This window comes from Chiloscyllium plagiosum, unplaced genomic scaffold, assembly GCF_037043375.1.
Source record: "Chiloscyllium plagiosum isolate Xiang-an unplaced genomic scaffold, Cpla_swu_hap1 HiC_scaffold_15, whole genome shotgun sequence".
Classification (NCBI taxonomy): domain Eukaryota; kingdom Metazoa; phylum Chordata; class Chondrichthyes; order Orectolobiformes; family Hemiscylliidae; genus Chiloscyllium; species Chiloscyllium plagiosum.
In genome coordinates this window covers 11,036,509-11,053,551 of record NW_028270153.1, presented here as the reverse complement: position 1 = coordinate 11,053,551, position 17,043 = coordinate 11,036,509, and the positions used below count along the sequence as shown (strand labels likewise).

Below are 17,043 nucleotides of genomic sequence, written 5' to 3'. Positions count from 1 at the left end.
GAAGTGAGAGTGAGGTGAGGTGAGAGCGAGTTGAGAGTGAGGTGGGATGAGAATGAGGTGAGAATGAGGTGAGGTGAGAGTGAGGTGAAGTGAGAGTGAGGTATGGTGAGAGTGAGGTGAGGTGAGAGTGAGGTGAGATTGAGGTGAGGTGAAGTGAGAGTGAGGTGAGGTGTGGTGAGGTGAGAGTGAGATGAGGTGAGGTGAGAGTGAGGTGAAGTGAGCGTGAGGTGAGGTGAGAGCGAGTTGAGAGTGAGATGAGAGTGAGGTGAGGTGAGGTGAGAGTGAGGTGAGGTGAAGTGAGAGTGAGCTGAGGTGTGGTGAGGTGAGAGTGAGATGAGGTGAGGTGAGAGTGAGGTGAAGTGAGAGTGAGGTGAGGTGAGAGCGAGTTGAGAGTGAGGTGAGAGCGAGGTGAGGTGAGAGTGAGGTGATGTGAGAGTGAGGTGAGGTGGCGAGTGAGGTGATGTGAGTGAGGTGAGAGTGAGGTGAGAGTGATGTGAGAATGAGATGAGAGTGAGATGAGGTGAGAGTGAGGTGAGGTGAGAGTGAGGTGATGTGAGAGTGAGGTGAGGTGGCAAGTGAGGTGATGAGAGTGAGGTGAGAGTGAGGTGAGGTGAGAGTGAGGTGAGGTGAGAGTGAGGTGAAGTGAGAACGAGGTGAGGTGAGAGCGAGTTGAGAGTGAGGTGAGAATGAGGTGAGAGTGAGGTGAGGTGAGAGTGAGGTGAGGTGAGAGTGAGGTGAGAGTGAGGTGACAGTGAGGTGAGGTGAGGTGAGAGTGAGGTGAGGTGAGGTGAGAGTGAGGTGATGTGAGAGTGAGGTGAGGTGGTGAGGTGAGAGTGAGGTGAGAGTGATGTGAGAATGAGATGAGAGTGAGGTGAGGTGAGAGTGAGGTGAGGTGAGGTGAGAGTGAGGTGATGTGAGAGTGAGTTGAGGTGGCAAGTGAGGTGATGAGAGTGAGGTGAGAGTGAGGTGAGAGTGAGATGAGAGTGAGGTGAAAGTGAGGTGAGGTGAGTGAGGTGAGAGTGAGGTGAGGTGAGAGTGAGGTGAGGTGAGTGAGGTGAGAGTGAGGTGAGGTGAGAGTGAGGTGAGGTGAGAGTGAGGTGAGAGTGAGGTGAAGTGAGGTGAGGTGAGAGTGAGGTGAGGTGAGAGTGAGGTGAGGTGAGGTGAGAGTGAGGTGAGGTGAGAGTGAGGTGAGAGTGAGTGAGGTGAGGTGAGGAGAGAGTGAGGTGAGATTGAGGTGAGGTGACAGTGAGGTGAGAGTGAGGTGAGGTGAAGTGAGAGTGAGGTGAGGTGAGAGTGAGGTGAGGTGAGAGTGAGGTGAGATGAGAATGAGGTGAGAGTGAGGTGAGGTGAGAGTGAGTGAAGTGAGAGTGAGGTGTGGTGAGACTGAGGTGAGGTGAGAGTGACGTGAGAGTGAGGTGAGGTGAAGTGAGAGTGAGGTGAGGTGTGGTGAGGTGAGAGTGAGATGAGGTGAGGTGAGAGTGAGAGTGAGGTGAAGTGAGAGTGAGGTGAGGCGAGAGCGAGTTGAGAGTGAGATGAGAGTGTGTTGAGGTGAGGTGAGAGTGAGGTGAAGTGAAGTGAGAGTGAGGTGAGAGTGAGGTGAAAGTGAGGTGAGGTGAGTGAGGTGAGAGCGAGGTGAGGTGAGAGTGAGGTGAGAGTGAGATGAGAGTGAGGTGAAAGTGAGGTGAGGTGAGTGAGGTGAGAGCGAGGTGAGGTGAGAGTGAGGTGAGGTGAGTGAGGTGAGATTGAGGTGACAGTGAGGTGAGGTGTGAGTGAGGTGACAGTGAGGTGAGGTGAGGTGAGGTGAGAGTGAGGTGAGGTGAGGTGAGAGTGAGGTGATGTGAGAGTGAGGTGAGGTGGTGAGTGAGGTGAGAGTGAGGTGAGAGTGATGTGAGAATGAGATGAGAGTGAGGTGAGGTGAGGTGAGAGTGAGGTGATGTGAGAGTGAGTTGAGGAGGCAAGTGAGGTGATGAGAGTGAGGTGAGAGTGAGGTGAGAGTGAGATGAGAGTGAGGTGAAAGTGAGGTGAGGTGAGTGAGGTGAGAGTGAGGTGAGGTGAGAGTGAGGTGAGGTGAGTGAGGTGAGATTGAGGTGAGGTGAGAGTGAGGTGAGGTGAGAGTGAGGTGAGGGTGAGGTGAGATGAGAGTGAGGTGAGAGTGAGGTGTGAGTGAGGTGAGAGTGAGGTGAGGTGAGAGTGAGGTGAGGTGAGTGAGGTGAGAGTGAGGTGAGGTGAGAGTGAGGTGAGGTGAGAGTGAGGTGAGAGTGAGGTGAGGTGAGAGTGAGGTGAGGTGAGAGTGAGGTGAGAGTGAGGTGAGAGTGAGGTGAGAGTGAGGTGAAGTGAGGTGAGGTGAGTGAGGTGAGAGTGAGGTGAGGTGAGAGTGAGGTGAGGTGAGTGAGGTGAGAGTGAGGTGAGGTGAGAGTGAGGTGAGGTGAGAATGAGGTGAGATGAGAGTGAGGTGAGGTGAGGTGAGAGTGACTGCCTTTGTCATCACGGCAACATTTAACTGTGAGTGACATCAAGGACCCTTGGCAAAACTAGCATCATTGGGAATTGGGGCAAACAGTCTATTGGTTGGAGTCATTCTTGGTCAAAAGGAAAGCAGTTATGGTTGTTGGAGGCCAATTATCTCAGTCCTAAGACATTGCTGCAAGAATAACTGAAAGTAGTGCTCCAGGCACAACCATCTTCAGATGTTTCATCAATGATCTTCCCTTCACTGTAAAGCCAAAAGTGGGGATCTTTGCTGACAATTGCACAATGCTCAGTATCAGTTGTGACTCCTCAGATACTGAAGCCATCTGTATCCATTGTCATGAACATATGAGTAGGAATGAATTGTTCCCTTCTTTTCAATCCCTTTGGTCAATAGCAAAAAACAGTTGTTTTTCTTGTGTATATACATCTTTATCAATTTTTAAATTAAAACACAGCATCGTAGCCAATTACACAGCTTTCTTCCATGAAGAAAGAGGTGTTTTATTCCTTATGAATCCGGAAAAAACATGTAATATTAAAACACACACACAAACATGTCTATAATGTTTAAAAAATGGGGAGTCTAATACAAAGGAAGAATAAAGGTTATGCAGCTTCAAAGTTCTTAGACTTCTTGCATTGAAACAATTGAATCTAAGAGCAAGGCTAATTGGTGCTTTGTATCCATAGTTGTATTAAAAATTGTAGAATCCTTGAGGTCTTGATAAATGGTTGGTTTTCTGATTGGTTTCTCACCAGTGCTGGCTACCATAAGGTTGAGGAGGAAACACAGAGATGGATCAAACTGCCACTTCTGCTGTTATGTATACATTTTCTTTCTGTCTGCTCTGCTACTCAAAAGCACCTGCTGAAATATGGTTCTTTTGCGTATTCGCAAGTCTGTCTTCATTGTTTTCTTGCAACCCCAGAAAACCTTTCACCTCCCGATATGTGAACTTATCACACATTAAAATTAAGTATATCGATCTAATTTGTGTGGCTGCATGTACACACACCTGTATCAAGATTCTACACACAGCAATCAGTATCAGCATGACGATCACATCACTGAATTCTGTTTCAGGAAGTCACTTCCATGCACAGATCTTGGATGCCCATGCAAAAATGGGGAAGAAAATTAGGGGGAATGCTTGATCTAAGTTACCAATGTTTCTTGAAAATTTAAATTTTGATTCAGATGGATTTGCTTATCTCACATTGGCTTCACTAAGGTTTCATTAATCTGTTAAGTGATCACTGCAGCCATTTTATGCCAGAGTTTTCTTCTTTTAAAAGTATTTTAGTCCATGAAAGTCATGGAAGTTGAAAATTTAGAGTTAATATTTTGACGGATTGTGACATATATGCAGCAAGACCTGTGAACATTTAGGCTTGCGTCGATAAGTAACAAGCAGGATTCACACTACACAAGTGCCAGACAATGACCATCTTCAGCAAGAGAGAATCGAACCATCTCCCCTTCACTTTTAAAGGCATTGGAATCTCCCACAGTAAACATCTTAAGAGATACAATTGACCAGAAACTGAATTGAATCATCCAAATAAAAGCTGTAGCTACAAGAGTAGGTCAGAGGCTGGGAATTCTGAGGCAGGTAATTCACTTTCTGACTCTTCAGTCTGTCTACCATCAACAAAGCACAAGTCAGGAGTGTGTTGATATGATTGCCATTTGCTTGGATTAGTGCAGCTTCAACAGCACTCAAGAAGCTCATTACCACCCTGGACAAAGCAGTTGATTGGCACCCTACCAATCAACTTAATCATTCTTATCCTCCACTAATGATGCAAACTGACAGCAGTGTGTACCGTCTACAACATGCATTGTAGATGCATTGAACCATCTACAAGATGCATTGTAGCAATTTACCAAACTTACCAACTTGCTCCGATAGCACCTTCTAAACTCACATCCTCTAGTACTCAGAAGGATAACGGCTGTAGATGCATGGGAAACACTATTTCCAGCAATTCCTCTCCAAGTCATACATCATCCTGACTTGGAATTGTATCACTGCTCCCTTATTGTCATTGGGTCAATGTTCTGAACTCCTTCCCTAACAGCTCTTGGGTGTCCCTGCACTATAGTGGGTGCAGCAATTGAAGAAAGCGGCCCACCTTCTCAAAGGTCAATAGGAATTAGTCAGCAAATGCCCACATTCCTTGAAAGAATAATAAAAAACAAGAGAGACATGTACACACCAGGCTGTAGAAGAGATGAGTAAAAACCCAATCCCTGCAATTCAGAACATTTGCCACTCCTTTACATTTATATCTCCATACAAGACTCAAATATGCTATCATATTGATGATATGTTAAAGACCAAGGTAAGAACACACACAGGTTTAGAGATCCCAGGTAGAATCAGGGCTGATACAGTGACTAGGCAAACTAGACAGTCACTAAGGTTGGCAGAACTTGACCTAAATTGTCAATTATCTTGTAAAGTGTGTCAATGAGCCAGGAGACCAGCCTATGTATTTGAGGTGCTGTCAGGTTTTTCTTTTGCAAAACGTTAGCTGTCAGTGGTTGGGATCCAGGACTGGTTGTGATTGGATGAGCAGCAAGTGGTGCAGAAACAGAGCAGCATTTCCAACCACATGTTTCATTCCCCCAACTTGTTGCTCCAGCTCCTCAGATTCCCTGCGGCCTGTGTTTTGCAGCTACTCTTCCAATCACTGGTGCCCTCTCTTCCAAAATTGCTGTGCCAGCTCCTCCATTAACAATTCTCTTTCTGCCACTTTTCCCACTTTTCTTGATACTGAATCTGTGATTGTAGGAGGAGCTCTGTCGCTCACCCAGTTTGGCACTATATCCATTATATTGGGTCTTTAGGTATGTAAAGATATAGGTAATTTGGTGTACATATCATTGGTATACCCATTATATTGGATCATTGATATATGTATAGATATAGGAACCTTGTCTCTAATGGCATTGTGGATCTACCTACACCAAATAGACTTCAGTGATTCAAGAAGATAGCTCACCACCACCTTTTCCAGTGCAACTAGGGATGGGCAATAAATACTGTCTCAGCCAGTGATGCCCATATTCGATGAAGGAACTTTTAAAATATAGATGTAGGTACATAGGTGTGTATATTATGAGGTACACCCATTGAATTGGGGGCATAAGGCACCTGTAAATGGAATGTTATTCCATTTCTTGGCCATAGGTTTTCAAGATACAGATTGCTGTTGCTCTGAGTTTAACTTGTGGAAGAAATAGCTTCTGTGCCCAGGAGAGTAAATATAAGAGCTGAGGCCAAGATGGTGGGTATTTGAATCATTGATTCCTCTCACCGTAAGAGTTAGAGTAAAATTACAACTTAGAATTCCTGTGGTGAGAAGAGTGGGATTAGTATCAGAGATTTTTACACTTGGTTGAAATACCATGAATTTTTCCACTCCTCAATGGAATTAGAACCTTCCACACCAAAGCAATCCAGACCAACTCAGGAGGAACAAATTCCTCTTCTGTATTACCAGGGCTCATTCAGCTTACTGTTACGTGACTCAGTGATATGTGGTGCTCTACATTGGTAATGCAGAAACAGAGGTCAATGCCTCATCGTTCCTGTGTTGTAGGAGCCTTTTCCTTTGATTCTGACTGTAGCCCTGCTATAAAGGACTTCTTGAGATAGGGAAGGAGGCCATTGTGTCCATCACACCTTTGCTGGCTTTTTGAAAGAGTTATCCAATTTGTCTCACTCATCTTCTTCTGCTTCCCTATACTGCTGTAAATGTTTACCCTTCAGGTATTTATCCAACTTATTTTTGTAAGTTATTATTGAATCTGCTTTCACTATCCTTTCAACAGTTTGTTCCAGATCATAATGATGCACTGCTTTAAAAATAATAGTTCTGCTAATCTCCCCTGTGGTTCGTTTGTTCGTTTCTGTGTTCTCTGATTACCTTCAGTCTTGACAGAGGAAATGATTTCTCCTTATTTATTCTAGCAAAGTTGTACAAGGTATCGAACACCTATGTTGAATTGCCCCTTAACTCCCTCTGCTGTCTGGAGCATAATGCCAGCTTCTTTCATCTTTCATTATAATTGAAACTCCCCACTCCTGCACACTTCTCTGCCTCATTTCCAAGATCTTGACATTTTTATAAAGGTTTGACTGTGAAACTGGACACAACACTGGCTGTGAGGAAGGAATGAGCACATAGATGAAGACGGAGCCCAGAGAGAGAGTTAGGGAGACAAAGGAATGGCATATCAGAGGGAAAGAAACACTGATAATGGGGACTATGATTAGGATGAAAATGGGTTGGCTGTGCTGAAAGCAGCCCATGTCATGACAGGGTCTGAGGTGTGGGGGTAGGTAAAGGACATAGAATAGGGAGCTCAGGTCCTAAAACTATTGATCTCAGTTTTCAGTCCTGAAGGCTTCAGAGTCTCCAAATAGAAAATGAGGCACTGTTCTTCTAGCTTGTGCTGGGCCTCATTAGAGCATTGCAGCATGCCTGAGACAGAGATTTTGGCCAAGGAACATGGTAGTGTGTTGTGATAGGTAACTGGAAGCTCAGGATCATTTTTGTGGATAGAATGTGAAGTCTGCAAAATGGTGCACTGTGTGTGTTTCATCTCCACAGTGTAGAGCAGACCACATTGTGAACAGCAAATACAGTAGGCTAGATTGAGTGAAGTACCTACATTCTCTGTATAAGTCAGGGTCACCTGACTTGAATGCCTCAGACCTGAACTCCAGTAGAGAGTGAATCTCCCAGTTCATCTATGGTTTTTGTTTGCAGTACACTTGGATTAACATCTTTGGCATGCAACTACTAATGAAGTCTGTGATGGTAATGGCATACTCATTTAGGTTGGCTGTCGAATTCTTGAATATGGACGAGTCCACTGACTCCAAGAAGTCATCCGTTCCCTCAGACCAGCAAAGTACGACTTCCTGTACTGGATCCTCATGCTTCACTTTCTGCTTGTAAGCCAAAAGAAGGAGCAGTCTTACGGTCTGATATATCAAATTGTGGAAATGGAATCGAGAGGTAGACATCTTCAATGGTTGTGTATATCAATGGTCAAGGGTCTTTGAGTCTTTGGTGGGACAGGCAATGTGTTAATGATATTTTGGAGGCATATTCTTCAGATTGGCCTGGTTGAAGTCACCAGCTATGACGAACAAGGCCTTGGGCCATCTCAAGGCTTTTTGTGGCAATGTAAATTTCATCAAGTGTGCTGTTCACTTCCACATGGGGTGGGATGTAAATTTGTGTCAGGATTGCAAAAGTAAGCCTTGCTGGTAGGAAGTAGGGATGGTACTTCATCGTTAGATATTCCAGGAAGGGAAAACAATAACTTACCAGGGTTGTGAAGTCTGAGCAGCAAGAGGTATTGTTTAGGAGGCAGGCCCCTCTACCCTTTGCCTTGGCCCAAGGACGCTGTGTGGTCCATCTTGTGAATTGAGAAGCCATCTTGTTGTAAGGCACAGTCAGGTGTAGCAGGTCTGAGCCATGTCTCTGTAAACCGGAACACACAGCAGCCTCTCAATTCCATTTGGTAAGTGAATCTAACTTTATGTTCGTCCAGCCTGTTTTCAATGGCTTGGATATTTGCCAGAAGTATGCTGGGAAGGGCAACTTGAAACCATGTTGTTTCAGTCTTGCCTGCAGGCCAGAGCATCTCCCACATTTCCTGGGAAAGTGGATGCTTCTGGTTGGGCCGGGGAGTCAGCATGGATAGTCAGCTGAACTGGATGGTAAGAGGGTACATTTGATGGGGTCATGGGCATTGGTCATAGCCTTGCTCACTACAGGAGAGTCATACTCTTGGTATGATTGAGCCTTGATTCTGGGTCTCCATGAGGTTAGGTAGGACTTTGGGTCCATTCAACTTGTAAACTTCCCTTTACACACTCAGATAGGTAGATGGATATGCAGACAGGAAATAAAAACCTGACTGGAGGGGATACACTGAAAAGACAGTTCAATAGTCTTTATTTCCCCAAGTACTATTGAATAGTTCTTGCTGATTTGAAAGTTTTCGCCTGATTTTATTTTGTTCCAAATGCTTCTGGTTCGCAAGAGATGCAGGGTGGCATCTCTTATAAATGTTTCTGATTTATCAATTAAAAGTCAAAACTTACAGCAACTGTTGAAGGAAAGATTAGTTGCTGGTCTGCTGGTTTAAAATGGCTTTGACTGCAGAGAATAGAGTGACAGCTCCTGTGTTGGAGGAAATCAAAATACTTCCTTTTATCCTGTTCCCAGCCACAAGCTATTCAGGAACTTGATAACCAATTACATGGCTGTTGGCAAGCAAAGGGTGTTCGTTATTGACAACTGGTCATCAGTCCCTAAACCAATCAACATCTTGTTGCTATGTGTACAGCTTTATCTATAAACAACCCCTGAGCTCCTGTTTATCTACAAACATGCTTGTTCAAAGAACTATTTGTGGTATGTGCCACAGGTGCCGGGTCACTTGCTTTTCAAGACATGCAGCCATCCTTTCAAAAGTCATAGTTTTAAACCAGATCTTTCTCATTTCAGTTCACAATTTTGAACAGCACACAAGTAAAAAAAAAATGATCTTTACAATTTTTTTTTAGACTGGCTCATGATAGTACCCTTACCATTAACTTAGAAAATCATTAGTCAAAGTCACACTCTGGAGGCAGAAATATATTAAGGATAACTGGAGTTACAAGGGCAGAGACATTTAGAGAGGGAATTTCAAAAGTTAGAAGCCAAGTAGGTGAAAGCATTGCTGAAAATGTTTAGGTAATAACAATCAAGGATGTTCAAAGAGGTCTGAATTGGAGGAGCATTGATTTTCCAGGGGATTGTGGAGCCCAAGGCTGATGGATGAATGAGACTTAATGTGAGTAAGTACTCAGGCGAAAAATCTTTGGATTATCTCAAGTTTACAGGTTTCCAACAAGGGAGGATGACCAGAATTTATCAATCCCAGAAGGAGAGAGTTTCAATGATAGATGATCTGCAGTTGAGGTAAAGTTTGACATAAAAGGACAAAATTGAATCCTTTGCTGAGTCAAGATTAGAAGGTCAGAATTTATGGCAAATACGCAACAGTAGACCGTGTTAGGGGAAAGGATGGATTCAGAAGGCAGGGGAGGGAAGGATGAATTCAAAGGGGTGTGGGTATCTCTGAGTTGTTGTAGCTTCCATTCCTTAATACTTGTAAGGAAGACAAACAGTTTATTGTTAAAGCATTAAAATGAGCTGAAGAATGAAGCGGAACGGGGCTGGGCAAGACTGCTTTGAGATATCATTAGGTGGTACAGAGGAAGAACAAAGTTGAGGTTGTGCATGTGGTTGCACATGATGCTGAGTGTAGATCTCAGGATGCAACGAGAACAGTTGCCTGAGGAGCACTGTACATCATGAAGATACTTATGACCCTGGGTGGATTCAAAACAAGAAGGATTAAACTTCAGCTGAAATTCACTTGGGCTGAGTCTGAGCTGGAGGCAGTCACTGGGGAATGAGATTCTGTTGCAGAAGCGAGTTTTGGTGAATATCTTGTCAAACACGGGGAGGGAAAATGAAAGTGACAATGGTGAACAAGAAGAAAGAGTCAGCAAAGAAGAAAGGTTCTGATGAAAGGTTACTGAGCTCTAAAGATTAACTCTGTTTCTTGCTACAGATGCTGCCAGACCTGTTGAATTTAATCAATACTTTGTTTTTGTTTCAGATTTGAGCATCTGCAGTTCTTTGCATTTATAATACTAAGATGGGCATATTACAGAGGTAGAAGTAGGTGTTCTTAGTGATGATGTGGTCATTTGGTCAGAAGCTTATATCTGAGTCAAATATAACACTATATTCACAAGTAGTCTGGTTCAGTCTCAGACAGGTACAGACAGATGAGATCAATAGTAGGAAATGCAGCAGTCATTTTTCCAGAATTAGAAGGATTCAGTTTTATCTCCTTATGCCCAACTTTACCTCTACTTTAGACCACCTGTCACTGAAACTCTCACTCAAGGCCACCTTATTTCTGGGATTGAAAAATCCTGGTCAGCTTTCAGAATTGAGATAAATACTAGAAATATTATGATCAAGCAATATACAAGTTGTCTAGATCCCATCACCTGTCTTATATAGATCTGCTGCCACCAATCCTTGTTGCTGGTGATATTCAAGCTACAGACACTATATAGGAAGGATGCCCATACAACATTTTAGGTAGAAGGTAGCCTCAATCTTGATGAACAGTAGATCGACTTATTCCTTAACAGCTAACTACATGACATCTGTGACACATAATGTTCTGTCATGAGACATCAGGCTCAACTTAAGAGTAAATTCACATTACTACATTAGCTGCACATTATGTACACTGAGAGTAATCACTGAAGCATCATACGCACACTGGTGAACACGTGGGGAACTGATTACCTCCACCCACGAATATATTCTGATGAGTAGAGCTTAACTTGTCGCGTCAGTTAATCTTTTTCAGTACTAATTGCCTTATACAAGAAAATAAGGGCTCACCAAATTTGTAGGTAAGCACCAAATTTGCTGAAGTCTGACTGACAGCAACAAATGACTTTTATGAAAGAATAGAATCAAACTGAATTCTTGATATACTTACAAATACCACCCCTGCCCAATTATGGTCAAGAACACAACTCAGCACCACTTTCTTAATATGAATTAGGCAAGAGCAATGTGGGCGGCACGGTGGCACAGTGGTTAGCACTGCTGCCTCGCAGCGCTGGAGACCCGGGTTCAATTCCCGCCTCAGGTGACTGACTGTGTGGAGTTTGCACATTCTCCCCGTGTCTGCGTGGGTTTCCTCCGGGTGCTCCGGTTTCCTCCCATAGTCCAAAGATGTGCAGGTCAGGTGAATTGGCCATGTTAAATTGTCCGTAGTGTTAGGTAAGGGGTAAATGTAGGGGTATGGGTGGTTTGCGCTTCGGCGGGTCGGTGTGGACTTGTTGGGCCGAAGGGCCTGTTTCCACACTGTAAAGTAATCTAATCTAATCAATGAATACTGGCCTTGCCAGTGATATTCAAATCAAATGAATACATAAAGAAATATAACAAAGCAAGATAAAAAAAACTGTGGTATTAACCAGATTACAATACTCAATTCACTGCATCTGTTTCAAAATGACGTCATAATTAGAAACTTGAACAGTCCCTCAGGTAGTATTGGGCATCCATACATGGTGAAAGTTCTTGACATGAGTTTAAGGTTCGACTGTGCATCAACCTAGGTCGTATGATCCATTGAGGCAAAGTAGAAAACTCCAAAGATCTTAAATTATCCTTCTCAATGTCTCATTTTTTCCTGAGTACAAGGGAAAATAGATTCAACACCTTATTAATTAATCAAAACTGACAATCAACAATAAATTTCACTATCACAAATCTATAACATACAGGGAAGAGGTCATTCAGATCATATGCTGCAAGATTATTTGGAGCTGGGAAAGTAGGTAGTAAAAGTGCCCTGTGCTTGGTTTCTTTACTATTTAATTGGCCTGATTGATGGTAACAGCCTGTTTCCAGCATTAGGCACTAAACAATTAAGGGAAGATCTCTAGAGGCAGTCTGCAGAGATACTTATTTCTTGGAATGTAACCAAAAGACATCAAAGAGCCCAAGTTACATTATGTGAATAGCTTGAGTGAAAGAAGTTCGGGAACTGGAACTGTACTTCACAGCATGCCATGCAGACAAGCAGAAAGCCCTTCCCTAGTAAAAAGTACATTTAAACTTTTCGGAGTTCTTCCATCTATGCATTTCCATATGTCATGCACCATATGTGATCTGTGGTTCAGTGGGTGACACTTGTTGCTAAGTCAAACTTCTATGGGTTCTCATATCATGTTAGAAACCTGAGCACAAAATCCAAGCTCATAGGATGAGCACGGTGGCATGGGTGACTCAATGGTTAGCATTGTTGCCTCACAGCACCAGGGACCCAGGTTTGATTCCAGCCTCAGACGACTGTCTGTGTGGAGTTGGCACATTCTCCCCGTATCTGCGTGGGTTTCCTCCGTGTACTCCGGTTTCCTCCCACAATCCAAAGATGTGCAGGTCAGGTGAATTGCCCATAGTGTTGGGTGCATTATTCAGAGGGAAATGGGTCTGGGTGGGTCACTCTTCGGAGGGTCAGTATGGACTTGTTAGACAGAAGGGCCTGTTTCCACACTGTAGGGAATCTAATCAAAATCACATTCTGCTTGATAGCTAAAGCAGATCCCATGTCCAAAGGTTGAAAACTCACAGGGAATATCTTCATCATAAAGTAAAATAGTGCGCACAGTGGAAACAATAACAGAAAATGCTAGAGAAGTTCAGCAGGTCTGGCAGCATCTATAGGAAGTCAAACAAAGATACAACTTCAAGTCCAGCATCAATCTTCTTTGGAACTGAAGACAGAGGTAGAAAATTGATATAGAGAAAGGTGGGAAGGATCAAGTGGAACAGAAGAGAAGCCAAGGAAAGGTTAAGAGATATCAAAGATTACAGGTGTCACAGAACAAAAGACAAAGGAAGTGGCAGTGGCTGTAATGAAAAGAGATAGGTCCAGAATAAGTATTAATTGCAGAATATAGGTCTGCTGATAGCAAAACCAAGAAAATCAGACATTGAGGGGTGTGAGGGTTATGTGAAAAGATGAGAGGAAACAATGGAGGACAGAGTCCATGGATTAGACAATAGAAAATAGACAATAGACAATAGGTGCAGGAGTAGGCCATTCAGCCCTTCGAGCCTGCACCGCCATTCAATATGATCATGGCTGATCATTCCTAATCAGTATCCTGTTCCTGCCTTATCTCCATAACCCTTGACTCCACTATCTTTGAGAGCTCTATCCAACTCTTTCTTAAATGAATCCAGAGACTGGGCCTCCACTGCTCTCTGGGGCAGAGCATTCCACACAGCCACCACTCTCCTGGTGAAGAAGTTTCTCCTCATCTCTGTCCTAAATGGTCTACCCCGTATTTTTAAGCTGCGTCCTCTGGTTCGGCACACACCCATCAGCGGAAACATGTTTCCTGCCTCCAGAGTGTCCAATCCTTTCATAATCTTATATGTCTCAATCAGATCCCCTCTCAGTCTTCTAAACTCAAGGGTATACAAGCCCAGTCGCTTCAGTCTTTCAGTGTAAGGTAATCCCGCCATTCCAGGAATTGACCTCGTGAACCTATGCTGCACTCCCTCAATAGCCAGAATGTCTTTCCTCAAATTTGGAGACCAGAACTGCACCCAGTACTCCAGGTGTGGTCTCACCAGGGCCCTGTACAGCTGCAGAAGCACCTCTTTGTTTCTATACTCAATTCCTCTTGTTATGAAGGCCAGCATGCTATTAGCCTTCTTCACTACCTGCTGTACCTGCATGCCTGCCTTCATTGACTGGTGTACAAGAACACCCAGATCTCTCTGTACTGCCCCTTTACCTAAATTGATTCCATTGAGGTAGTAATCTGCCTTCCTGTTCTTGCCACCAAAGTGGATAACCATACATTTATCCACATTAAACTGCATCTGCCATGCATCTGCCCACTCACCTAACTTGTCCAGGTCACCCTGTAATCTCCTAACATCCTCATCACATTTCACCCTGCCACCCAGCTTTGTATCATCAGCAAATTTGCTAATGTTATTGCTGATACCATCTTCTATATCATTAACATATATTGTAAAAAGCTGCGGTCCTAGCACGGATCCCTGCGGTACCCCACTGGTCACTGCCTGCCATTCCGAAATGGAGCCGTTTATCACTACCCTTTGTTTCCTATCAGCCAATCAATTTTCAATCCAATCTAGTACTTTGCCTCCAATACCATGCGCCCTAATTTTACTCACTAACCTCCTGTGTGGGACTTTATCAAAAGCTTTCTGAAAGTCCAGGTACACTACATCTACTGGATCTCCCTTGTCCATCTTCAGAGTTACATCCTCAAAAAATTCAAAAAGATTAGTCAAGCATGATTTCCCCTTCATAAATCCATGCTGACTCTGTCCTATCCTGTTACTACTATCCAGATGTGCCGTAATTTCATCCTTTATAATAGACTCCAGCATCTTTCCCACCACTGAGGTCAGACTAACTGGTCTATAATTTCCTGCTTTCTCTCTCCCACTTTTCTTAAAAAGTGGTATAACATTAGCCACCCTCCAATCCTCAGGAATCGACCCCGAATCTATCGAACTCTGGAAAATAATCACCAATGCATCCATGATTTCCCGAACCACCTCCTTCAATACCCTGGGATGCAGACCATCAGGCCCCGGAGACTTATCAACCTTCAGACCTAACAGTCTCTCCAACACCAAATCCTGGCAAATATAAATTCCCACATTGAAATGGTTGAGCTCAATGTTGAGTCCAGAAGGCTACAAAGTGCCTAAACAGATAATGTGCTGCTGTTCCTCCAGCTTACATTGGGATTTGTGTACCATTGCAGCAGATGTAAGACGGAATTGTTAGCATGGGAACAAGATGGTACTGTATATTGAAATGGCAGGCAATCAAAAGTTGGGGTCATTCTTATGGACAGAGCAGAAGAGGCCTCATTTTGGGCAACAATTACAGCAGATTAGACTGAAAGATGTACAAGTAAACCATTGTTTAATCTGGAAGGATACCTTGGACAGGGAGGAGGTGAAAGGCCAAATGTTGCACTTTCTGTGATTGCATAGAAAGGTATAATGGGAGGAGAATGAGGTACTGGGGGTTATAAAGGAGTGGACTAAGGTGTCGAGGCAGGGAGTGACACCAACAAAATTCTAACAGGGAGGAGAAAATAGGTTAGAGGTGGCATTATGATGAAGGTGGTAGAATAGAAGGAGGATGATCCACTGAATGCTGACACTGATGGGTGTAAAATGAAGATAAGGGGACTCCTTTTGTGGTTCTTAGAGGGTGTGGGTAAGGTGAGATCAGAAATATGGGAAATAGATTAGACGTGTTTGAATGTCTTGCTTACCATAGCATAAGGGGTAAGGGGTAGGAATCCTTTGTTGAGGAAGCAGGAAGATATCTTGGGGGTATTATGTTGGAAGGTAGGAACATGATGCCAGTTACAGCAGACAAGAAACTGGGAGAAACCTGACAGGAAGCAGGGTGTGAGAAGATTACCATTTGGTTGTTCCTACCTCACCACCTCACACACCAAACCCCAGTGTCTGGCTTTCCTGGTTTTGCTAATGATAGAGCTAACCTATAATCTGCTGTTAAGCACCTTCCCTGGACCCATCTCCCTCTCTAAAACTGTCACCACTCCTTTTGTTTAGGGACACGTGTGACCTCTAAACACCTTTGACCTTTTAGCCTTTCCCTGACATTCTCTTCTGTTCCACTTGCTTCTTCCATCCACTTTTCTACATGGTAAAAATACATCACTTTTCCATCTCTCTCTTCAGTTCCAAAGAACAGTCACTTTGGACTTGAAATGTTAACGCTGTTTCTCTCTCCACAGATGCTGCCAGACTTGCTGAAGATCTTCTTTAACCTGACCAATATTTATCCCTTAACTGACATTTTAAAACAATTATCTGGTCACAGTGTCATTGCAGTTTGTATAACCTTGGTGTACATAAATTTCTGTATTTCCTATTTACACCACTTTAAAAGTACTTTCCATTGGCTGTAAAGCAGTTTGGGTGTACTGAGGTTGTGAATGGTGCTACATAAATAAATAAACTCTTAAGAATTGAAGCAGGAGATATGAACTCATCACTATCTTATTCAATGTACAGCACCTCTGACAATAAAGCACCCTTCAGTATCAACATTTTCTAAGGCACAGTTTGGAACTGGACCTAACAATCTTTGAAGCTACAGGCTAATAGCACTATCTTTGAGCTCAGTGAATGCACAATTGTAAAATAACCTCATTGCATCGGAAGGCTATTGCAGGACTACATGTAACTGGCTGGGAAAGTTTTGTAAACTGACAGGTGACTAAGATATTATAGTGATATAAGCCCGAAATGTTATTCTGAATTTCATGGAAAGCCAGAACCCACAGTCTGCCTTTGTGCTCCGAGTTCTCTCCTCGTTTTAAATTTCTTGCAAGATTAGGGCATTCTGTCACTCTTCACTTGAAGAGATCCCTTGTTTATTATGTCTCCTGTCAGGCAGTGGATGATCTGTGAAGATCAATGAGGATCAACAAGGATGTGGGTAGAACGTTTATTTGTGCTGTATTTGGCTTGCAGCTTGTAGACTTTTCACTTCCTGAGGTCAGAGTTGAATGACCTTAGAAGTTTATTTGTTAAGAACTATCTGACACTTTGAGCAGCATTTCCAAAAGCGAGAAAAAATCTCTCACTGTTTGAATGCCAAGTAGGATGGAAAACTGGGAGAAATGCCCAAGGTATGGGTAAACATTGGAAGGACTGCGGTAAATGCTGAGGCAACCAGCGTTCAGCTACACGCTATGTGTGATGACTACTGTAAGACCACTGACTTGTTCTTCCAGAGATGTTGTGAAGCCAATTATTTGCTTGATTCATGACCATTAACTGATTACCCTGAGAGAAATTGTGGGTGACTATTCCGTTTGTTCACTTAGTCATGCACCACCCACCCCC

General features: G+C 43.4%; 1 long non-coding RNA gene across 1 annotated transcript in view; it reads left to right on the top strand.

Annotated features, from left to right (window-relative positions):
• Positions 1-6,114: 6,114 nt before the first annotated feature.
• LOC148147607 (uncharacterized) overlaps positions 6,115-17,043 on the top strand; it is a 43,130-nt gene continuing 32,201 nt past the window's right edge. The window contains exon 1 of the long non-coding RNA XR_015759462.1: positions 6,115-6,251. This is a non-coding gene — a long non-coding RNA (uncharacterized LOC148147607). The remainder of the gene's footprint in view (positions 6,252-17,043) is intronic.